Source organism: Hordeum vulgare, chromosome 2H (assembly GCF_904849725.1).
Source record: "Hordeum vulgare subsp. vulgare chromosome 2H, MorexV3_pseudomolecules_assembly, whole genome shotgun sequence".
NCBI lineage: Eukaryota > Viridiplantae > Streptophyta > Magnoliopsida > Poales > Poaceae > Hordeum > Hordeum vulgare.
Window position 1 is genome coordinate 571,969,930 of NC_058519.1, and position 10,966 is coordinate 571,980,895.

The following is a 10,966-nucleotide window of genomic DNA, read 5'->3' on the forward strand; positions in this document are numbered from 1 at the left end:
GGCATGAATGTTCAGATCCGTAAGATTCAAAACAATAGTTTGCTATTGACACGAAAACAGTAATACTTCAAGCAAACTAGCAAAGTAATCATGAACTTTCGAAATAACAAGGCCAAAGGAAGTTATCCCTACAAAATCATATAGTCTGGCTATGCTCCATCATCCTCACACAACTAATGTAAACCATGCACAACCCCGTAATTGGCCAAGTAATTTTTTTCACACTCTTACTTTCTCAAACTTTTTATAACTATCACACAATACATGAGCGCGAGCCATGGATATAGCACTATAGGTGGAATAGAGTGTGGTGGTGGTTGTGAGACATAGAAGGAGGAGATGGTCTAGGCTATGGAGATGCCCATTAATAGATATCAATGTGAATGAGTAGGGATTGACATACAAGAGATGCACTATAGCTATAGGTATATGAAAGCTCAAAAGGAAAACTAGTGGGTGTGCATCCAACTTGCTTGCTCACGAAGACCTAGGGTAATTTTGAGGAAGCCCATCATTGGAATATACAAGCCAAGTTATATAGTGAAGATTCCCACTAGCATATGGTAGTGACAAAGCAAGAAGCTCTCAATCATGAAGAACATGGTGCTATCATGAAGCACAAGTGTGGAAAAAGGTAGTAGCATTGTCCCTTCTCTCTTTTTCTCTTTTTTTTCATTTGGGCTCTTAGGCCTCTCTTTTTTTGTTTTTTGTTTTTGGGCTCTTTGGCCTCTTTTTTTTTTATTTCCTCACATGGGACAATGCTCTAATAATGATGGTCATCACACTTTTATTTACTCACAGCTCAAAGATCACAATGATGATGACTCCATAGGAAATGCCTCCGGTAGTGTACCGGGATGTGCAACGATCTAGTATGATCATGCAATGGCAATATGAGAGTGACGTCACGAGTCATGAGATGGAACGGTGGTAGTTGCATGGCAATATATCTCGGAATGGCTATGAAAATGCCATAGTAGGTAGGTATGGTGACTGTTTTGAGGAAAGAATTTGGTGGGTTTGTGCACCGGCGAGAATTGCGCGGCACTAGAGAGGCTAGCAATGGTGGAAGGTGAAAGTGCGTATAATCCATGGACTCAACATTTGTCATAAAGAACTCACATACTTGTTGCGAAAGTTTTTATTAGTAATCAAAACAAAGTGCTAAACGCATACTCCGAGGGGAAGGGTTGGTAGGTGTAAACCATCGCGCGATCCCGACCTCAACACAAAGGATGACAATCAATAGATCAATTATGCTCCGACTTCCTAACATAGCGGTTCACCATACGTGCATGCTACGGGAATCACTAACTTCAACACAAGTATTTCTAGATTCACAACACCCTACTAACATAACTCTTAATATTACCGAATCCATGTCTCAAAACTAATTGAGAGGAATTGAAACTTCTCTTTCTACTCAATGCACATGAAGATGGAGGTTTTTGCATCCTCTTTGGGTACCTAGCACATGGGACTACTTTCATAGCATAAGCCAACTACCAAATCACGCACCGCCGTGCTCTAAAGATATAAGTGAAGCACATGAGCAAAAGTATCTAGCTCAAAAGATATAAGTGAAGCACATGAGCAAAAGTATCTAGCTCAAAAGATATAAGTGAAGCACAATGAGCATTCTAGCAAAATCACGATGAGTGCATGTCTCTCTCTCTCAAAAAGGTGTGCAGCAAGGATGATTGTGACACAACAAAAAGAAAAGACTCCTAAGATACAAGACGCTCCAAGCAAAACACATATCATCTGGTGAATAAAAATATAGCTCCAAGTAATGTTACCGATGGATTGAAGACGAAAGAGGGGGTGCCTTCCCGGGGCATCCCCAAGCTTAGGCTTTTTGGTGTCCTTTAATTTGGCTTGGGGTGCCTTGGGCATCCCCAAGCTTGAGCTCTTTCCACTCCTTATCTCTTTTTCCATGAGAACATCACCCAAAACTTGAAAACTTCACAACACAAAACTTAAACTGAAACTTGTGATAGCATTAGTACAAGAAAACAAACTACCACTTATTTTGGTACTGTAGCAAACTTGAATTCTATCTATATTTATGATGGGCTACTGTATTCTCACTTTCCCATGGCTAGTACCCCCCGATACTAATGATAGTTTCATCAAAACAAGCAACCAAGTCAACAAAAACAGAATTTGTCAAAAACAGACCAGTCTCTAGCAATCTGTATACTTCGTATACTTCTCGTACCTCAAAAAATCTGAACAACTATGACGGTGTGGGGAAGAAGCATATCAATCATCAGCAAAAAGAATCCACTCAAAAGCTCTTTATGAATAAAAATGAAAAATCATCTCGTGAGCGAAAAGTTTCTGTCTTTTTCCAGGAGGATCAAACAACTGTTACCAAGACTAATCAGAAAGGCTTTGCTTGGCTCAAACACAAAAAGAAACACAAAAAACACAATCAAAACAGAATTATGAAAGTGTGGACGCAACAAAATAGAAAGAAAAAGATAAATTCATTAGGTTGCCTCCCAACAAGCGCTATTGTTTAACGCCCTTAGCTAGGCATAGAAGCGATAGAATCACGTATCATCGTCTTTGGTGCTCAAACCATAAGTGGCCCTCATCATGGATTCATAAGGCAATATTATTTCCTTTCTAGGAAAGTGTTCCATGCCCTTCCTTAAAGGAAATTGAAATCTAATATTACCTTCCTTCATATCGATGATAGCACCAATAGTCTTTAGGAAAGGTCTACCTAGAATAATAGGGCATGTAGGATTGCAATCAATGTCAAGCACAATGAAATCCACGGGTACATAGTTCCTATTTGCAATAATAAGAACATCATTGATCCTTCCCATGGGTTTCTTGACAGTAGAATCAGCAAGATGCAAATTAAGAGAACACTCTTCAATCTCATTAAAACCCAGAACATCACATAAAGACTTTGGAATCGCAGAAACACTAGCACCCAAATCACACAAAGCATTGCACTCATAGTTTTTGATTTTGATTTTGATGGTAGGTTCCCACTCATCATGAAGCTTTCTAGGGATAGAGACTTCCAATTCAAGTTTCTCTTCAAGAGATTTCGTCATAGCTTCGACGATATGATCGGTAAAGGCTTTGTTTTGGCTGTAAGCGTGTGGAGAGTTCAACATGGATTGCATCAAATAAATGCATTCAATCAAGGAGCAACTATCATAATTGAATTCCTTGAAATCCACGGTAGTAATTTCATTACTACTCAAAGTTTTAACGTCTTCCACTCCACTTTTAATGCTTTTAGCATCAAGGTAGATGGACTTCGAATCATTGGGGCTCTTTTCAACCAAAGTGGATTCATATCCAGCCCCATAATCATTAGGTTTGACACAAGAAAACAAAGATTCAATGGGAGTCACACCAAACACTTTAAGATCTTCGTGATTCTCATCACGAGAACACACCTTTTTAAGCCATTCATGTCTAGCACGAATTTGGGCGGTTCTTTCTTGGCTCTCAATCATAGAAACACGCATAGCTTTCAAAGTTTCATCCATGTTGATTTTGGGAGGAGACATCTAAATTTCAAAGCATCAACATCACAAGAAATCCTATCAATGCTCTTAGCCAAATCGTCAATTTTGAGTAGTTTTTCCTCTATGGACGCATTGAAAATCTTGTGAGAGTTGATGAATTCTTTGATATTACTCTCTAGATCAGAGGGTAATCTATTGTAATTTCCATGAGTATTGTTGTAGGAGTTGCCAAAATTATTAGAGGAGTTATTAGGAAAATGCCTAGGAACATAGTTTCCTCTAAAAGCATTGTTGTTGCCAAAGTTATTCCTACCAACAAAATTAACGTCCAAGCTAGCATTGCTACTCTTAATCAAAGAAGACAAAGGCATATCATTAGGATCCAAAGGAGCACTTCTACTAGCAACCAAATTCATTAACTCATCCATCTTAGCACTCAACGAGTTAATTTCTTCTATAGCGTGTACCTTCTTACTAGTAGGTGACCTTTTAGTGTGCCACTGAGAGTAGTTCGTCATGATGTTGTCTAAGAGCTTTGTGGCTTCTCCTAACGTGATTTCCATGAACGTTCCACCTGAGGCAGAGTCCAAGATATTTCTAGAAGCAAAATTCAAGCCAACATAAAAGATTTGAATAATCATCCAAAGGCTCAAGCCATGAGCGGGACAATTTCTGATCATTAACTTCATTCTCTCCCAAGCTTGTGCAACATGTTCATGATCAAGTTGCTTGAAATTCATGATATCATTACGGAGAGAGATGATTTTAGCCGGCGGAAAATACTTGGATATATAAGCATCTTTGCACTTATCCCAAGAACCGATACTATTTTTGGGCAAAGAAGGAAACCAAGTTTTTGCGCGATCTCGCAACGAGAAAGGAAAAAAGCTTCAATTTAATCACGTCATTATCCACATCTTTTTTCTTTTGCATATCGCAAAGCTCAATGAAGGTATTGAGATGGGATGCGGCATCTTCACTAGGAAGGCCAGAGAATTGCTCTTTCATAACAAGATTCAACAAAGCGGCATTGATTTCGTATGACTCCGCACTAGTGGCGGGAGCAATCGGAGTACTAATAAAATCATTATTATTAGTATTCCAGAAGTCACAAAGTTTGGTGTTTTCGTTCATGGTGACTTCAGCAAGCAAGCAAGCAAGCACACAAGCAAACAAAAAGTAGGCGAGAAAAAGGGCGAACGAAAAGGCGAACGAAAAAGGCGAATTGGTGAAGTGAGGGAGAGGAAAACGAGAGGCAACTGGCAAACAAAGTAAATGCAGGAGATGAGTTTGCGACACTTACTTGGATGAGTTCTTGACTTGATCTTCCTCCCCGGCAATGACGCCAGAAATCCTTCTGCTACTTCTCAAACAACAACGCCAGAAATTGACACGTTGATGGAGATTGGGCTTGCGTTGGTTTTTCACTCGAAGAGGAAAGGGTGATGCAGCACAGGAGCAGTAAGTATTTCCCTCAGTTTGATAACCAAGGTATCGATCCAGAAGGAGGGTCTCGTCAAGTCCAGAGTACCTGCGCAAACACAAACAAGCTTGCACCCAACGCTTCAAAGGGATTGTCAATCCCTTCAAGATTGTTTGCAAAGTGAGATCTGAAGGCGGAAAGTGCAACGAAGTAAAAAGTGTAAGGCTGAAAATATTGTGTGGAGTAGACCCTGGGGGCCATAGTGTTCACTAGAGGCTTCTCTCAAAATAGGAAGTATTACGGTGGGTGAACAAATTACTGTCGAGCAATTGGTAGAACCGCGCAAAGTCATGACGATATCTAAGGCAATGATCATACATGTCGGCATCACATCCGAGACAAGTAGACCGATACTTTTTGCATCTACTACTATGACTCCACACATCGACCACTATCTAGCATGCATCTAGTGTATTGAGTTCATGACAAACAGAGTAACGCTTTAAGCAAGATGACATGATGTAGAGGGATAATCTCAAACCAATGATGAAACCCCTATCTTTTTACCCTTGATGGCAACAACACGATGCGTGCCTCGCTACCCCTTCTGTCACTGGGTGAGGTCACCGCACGGTATGAACCCAAAACCAAGCACTTCTCCCATTGCAAGAATCATAGATCTAGTTGGCCAGACAAATCCCACAACTCGAAGAGAATTACAAGGATATGAAATCATGCATAAGAGAGACTAGAAGAAACTCAAATAAGATTCATAGATAATCTGATCATAAATCCACAATTCATCGGATCTCGACAAACACACCGCAAAAGAAGATTACATCGAATAGATCTCCATGAAGATCATGGAGAACTTTGTATTGAAGATCCAAGAGAGAGAGAAGAAGCCATCTAGTTACTAGCTATGGACCCGTAGGTCTATGGTGAACTACTCACGCATCATCGGAGAGGTCATGGTGTTGATGGAGAAGCCTTCCGTGTTCGAATCCCCCCTCCGGCAGGGCACCAGGATGTGCCCGAGATGGGATCTTGCGGAGACAGAAGCTTGCGGCGACCGAAAAGCGATTGCGATGATCTCTTAATTTTTTTGGGAATATTTGGGAATATATAGGCGCAAGAATACCTCTTTTCTTTGGAGTTGGCTTCGGAGGTGGTTCGGGAACAGTCCAAGCATTCTCATTGCACAAGATATTATTCAATAGAATCTCAGCTTGTTCCACAGTTCGTTCCCTGAAAACACAACCAACACAACTATCTAGGTCGTCCCTAGAAGCATCGGTTAGTCCATTATAGAAGATATCAAGTATTTCATTTTTCTCAAGAGGGTGATCAGTCAAAGTATTCAGTAGCTGGACAAGCCTCCCCCAAGCTTGTGGGAGACTCTCTTCTTCAACTTGCACATAGTTATATATATCATGCAAGGCAGCTTGTTTCTTATGGGCAGAAAAATATTTCTCACACAAGTAGTAGATCATATCCTGGGGACTACGCACACAACCAGGAGCAAGAGAAGTGAACCAAGTCTTAGCATCATCCTTTAGCGATAAAGGAAACAACTTAAGGATATAGTAGTGGCGGATCTTTTCCTCACTCGTGAATAGGGTGGCTATATCGTGCAACTTAGTAAGATGTGCTACAACCGTTTCAGACTCATAACCATGAAAAGGATCAGATTCGACCAAAGTGATTAACTCAGGGTCGACAGAGAATTCATAATCCTTATCGGTCACAAAGATAGGCGAAGTAGCAAACTTCGGGTCGTATTTCATCCTAGCGTTCAGAGATTTTTCTTTCCACTTGCGCAGTAATTTCTCAAGATCATAGCTATCCTTACAAGCAAGAAAGTCCTTAGCTATCTCTCCCTCCATAACATAACCCTCAGATATATCAGGCAATTCATATCTAGGAGAGCTAGTTCTAACAGGTGAAATAGCAGGTTCTACTTCAATAATCTCAGCAGTTTAGAAGTATCATCACATTCAGCAGCAACTCTAGCAATTTGTGCATCTAGGAATGCACCTAGTGGCAAAGAAGTATCAAGCAAAGCATCATCACAAGCATCATGGATAGCAGAAGTAGTATCATCAAGCACAGGCGACACATCAAAATTTCTAGCAGGAGGTGGTGTCGCAAACTTACTCATAACTGAAGGTGAATCAAGTGCAAAGCTAGATAGCAGTTCCTTACCTGTCCTCGTAGTTGAGGGCAAGACTTTAGTTTTTGGATCTCTCAGATTCCTCATAGTGATCAACAGAAGTAAATCTCAAGTGACTCAGAGAATAGTGCTAGGCCTCCCCGGCAACGGCGCCAGAAAATAGTCTTGATAACCCACAAGTATAGGGGATCGCAACAATTTTCGAGGGTAGAGTTTTCAACCCAAATTTGTTGATTCGACACAAGGGGAAGCAAAAGAATATTCTCGAGTTTATGCAGTTGAGATTTCAAGTCAACCACACCTGAAAGACTTAGTATCTGTAGCAAAGTTTTAGTAACACAGTAGTGTGATGGCAAGAGTAGCAACGGTAACAGTAGCAGCAGTGACAACAGTAGCGGTAACAATAGCAGCAGTGACAGCAGTAGCAGAAAAGTAACGTAGCAAGGACCAATAGGAAAAGACTCATAGGAATTGGATCTGTGATGGATAATTATGTCGGATGACATTCATCATGCAACAGTTATAAGATGGGGAGATATGTAACTAGCTCCAGTTCGTCAATGTAATGTAGGCATGTATTCCGTATATAGTCATACGTGCTTATGAAAAGAATTTGCATGACATCTATTGTCCATCCCTCCCGTGGCAGCGGGGTCCTAATGGAAACTACGGGATATTAAGGTTCTCCTTTTAATAGAGAACCGGAACAAAGCATTAGCACTTAGTGAATACATGAACTCCTCATACTATGGTCATCTCCGGGAGTGGTTCCGGCTATTGTCACTCTGTGGTTGCCGGGTCATAACACATAGTAGGTGACTACAACTTGCAAGATAGGATCAAGACCACACATATATTGACGAGAACATAATAGGTTCAGATCTGAAATCATGGCACTCGGGCCCTAGTGACAAGCATTAAGCATGGCAAAGTAGTAGCAACATCAATCTCAAAACATAGTGGATAGTAGGGATCAATCCCCATCAAAACTAACTCGCTTACATGATAGATCTCATCCAACCCATCACCGTCCAGCAAGCCTACAATGAGATCACCCACGAACGGTGAAGAGCATCATGGAATTGGCGATGAAGGAAGGTTGATGATGACGACGGTGACGATCTCCCCTCTCCGGAGCCCAGAACGGACTCCAGATCTGCCCTCCAGAGGAAGAACAGGTGGTGGCGGCACCTCCGTATCGTAAATTGCGATGAACTCTTCTCCTTGATTTTTTTCTGGGCGAAAGGGACTAAATAGAGCTGGAGTTGGAGGCGGCGGAGCCCCGAGGGCCCCACAAGCGTGCTAGGCGCGGCCAGGGGGGCCCGCGCCTCCTGGGCTTGTGGGCTCCTCGCTCCACGCCTCCGGTTGATTCTTGCGCCAGTATTTTTTATATATTCCACAAAAAAATCCTCGTAAATTTCCAGGTCATTCCGAGAACTTTTATTTCTGCGCAAAAACAACACCATGGAAATTCTGGTGAAAACAACATTAGTCGGGGTTAGTTCCATTCAAATCATGCAAATTAGAGTCCAAAACAAGGGCAAAAGAGTTTGGAAAAGTAGATACGATGGAGACGTATCAAGCATCACGAAGATATCATGCTTGAAGCTTGCCGTCCATTGTGGTGGCAATGGACTTGTCAAGATGCGATGAAGAGTGGCTCACCCATAGTGAGTATGGGGGAGCAATCAACTAGTCTTCATCAAACCAACACAATCAAGAAAGGTGGTCCATCTTCAGGAAGCCAAGATCATCATCATCTAGCTCAAGAGGACTAGGTGCAAGCTATAGTTTTGCCCTTGATAGGTTTTCTATTTTAGGATAGATTGTCGTACTGTCAAGGGGGGCTCTCAAGTGAGTAGCTTGATCGTATCGTTCGATGAGAGCTCAAACCATTTGCATCCTTGCATCATATTTCTTGGTTCTTGTTTGGTCTTTCTCTTTGTAAGTTTTAGAGCTTATGGTCATCTTCATGACAAGCTCGAGCTCATCGAAAACGGAGTCCATATGCATCTTCTATGATGTTTCCGATGTTGGAAGTTGTTGCCGGTTCTTCATTCATAGAGGTCTCACATCTCTATATCATTGGCATTTTCATAACTGCATGTTCTTAAGAGGTCGCTGTTTGGATTGCTCTTGTCGTCCTGAATCCAACAAGCTTGAGTTTGCTCGATTCAAAGCTCGTATGCGAAAGTTATGGCAGTTTCAGTGGCCAGCGGTAGTAGTTTTTTACTACCGCTCTGTGGGCGGTAGTACCGCTCTTTGGGCGGTAGTAGTTTTTTACTACCGCTCCATCGGACTTTTTTCTCATCCTTTTGCCTCAACAATGGTAGGCACAATAGTAACTTTTTGCTACCATGGTTGGTGAACCTACCGTGCGGTAGTACCATTCCTAGCAGCGGTAGTACCGTTTCGCTCGGGCTGTGAGTGCGGGTAATGGTTAGATTCTTTCCCCCACTATATAAAGGGGGCCTTCTTCCCCATTGGATCTTATCCATCTTTTGAGCTCGTGTTCTTCCCCATTGTTGACCTTCTTAGAGCTTGCTAACTCTCAATCCCTCCAATGATTCTTGCTAGTTCTTGAGGGAAAAGAGAGAGGAGATCTAGATCCACATCTCCACTAATCACTTTCTCCTCTATGTGAGGGGAGCCCCTTGGATCTTTATCTTGGATTTATTTGTGAGCTCCTTGTTCTTCCTTTCATATTTATCCATAGCTTTTGTAGTTGTGGAGGGATTTGAGTGTGAGGGACTTGACCACTTCGTGTGTTCCTGCCATTGCATTAGTTGCATCGGTTTGAGTTCTCCACGGTGATACGTGGAAGTGAGAAGTTGGGAAGCTTATTACCCTTGGGTACTTGGTACCCCTAGAAGCTTGGTGGTGCTTCGGAGCTGAATCATTGTGGTGTAAAGCTCCGGGCAAGCGTCGGGGTCTCCAATTAAGTTGTGGAGATTGCCCCGAGAATTTGTGGTCACCTCGAAGCCATATGCCATTGTGGTAAAGCTTCATGGTGTTTTTGTGAGCCTCCAATTAAGTTGTGGAGATTTCTCCAACCTTGTTTGTACGGGTTCGGTGACCACCCTCAAGGGTCCCTTAGTGGAATCACGACATCTTGCATTGTGCAAGGGAGTGAGGAGATTACAGTGGCCTTAGTGGCATCTTGGGGAGCATTGTGGCTCCACACCGCTCCAAACGGAGATTAGAATCCGCAAGGGTGTGAACTTCGGGATACATCATCGTCTCCGCGTGCCTCGGTAATCTCTTACCCGAACCCTTTACTTATGCACTTTACTTTGTGATAGCCATATTGTTTCTTGTCATATATCTTGCTATCACTTAGTTGTTTGTCTTGCTTAGCATAAGTTGTAGGTGCACATAGGTGAGCCTAGTTGTTTTAGGTTTTGTGCTTGACAAATTAAACGTTAGTTTTATTCCACATTTGTTCAAGCCTAAACCGTAATTATTGTAAAGCGCCTATTCATCCACCCTCTATGCGATATCCACGCCCTTTGAATTGGTATCAGAACCAGGTTTCTCATTATTAGGTTTAACCACCTAGAGAGTAAGGATGTCGACTAGGGGTTTAGGATACTCTCACAATCTTAGTTTCGACGACACAAATTTTGATGTTTGGGTTATTCACATGCTTATCTCTTTAGGTTCATGGACCCAGATTTAGAGAAAATTGTAGATATGGGTTTTTCTCCTCCAATGGATTCTCAAAATATATCTTTAGAGGATGAGAAAAGCTATTATCTCAATGCTCAAGCTTCTAATGTGCTTTTTGATGCTTTGAGCAATGTAGTTATATTTCAACTCATGCCATTCCGGGATGCTCATGAGGTATGGACAAAGTTTCAAGACAAATAT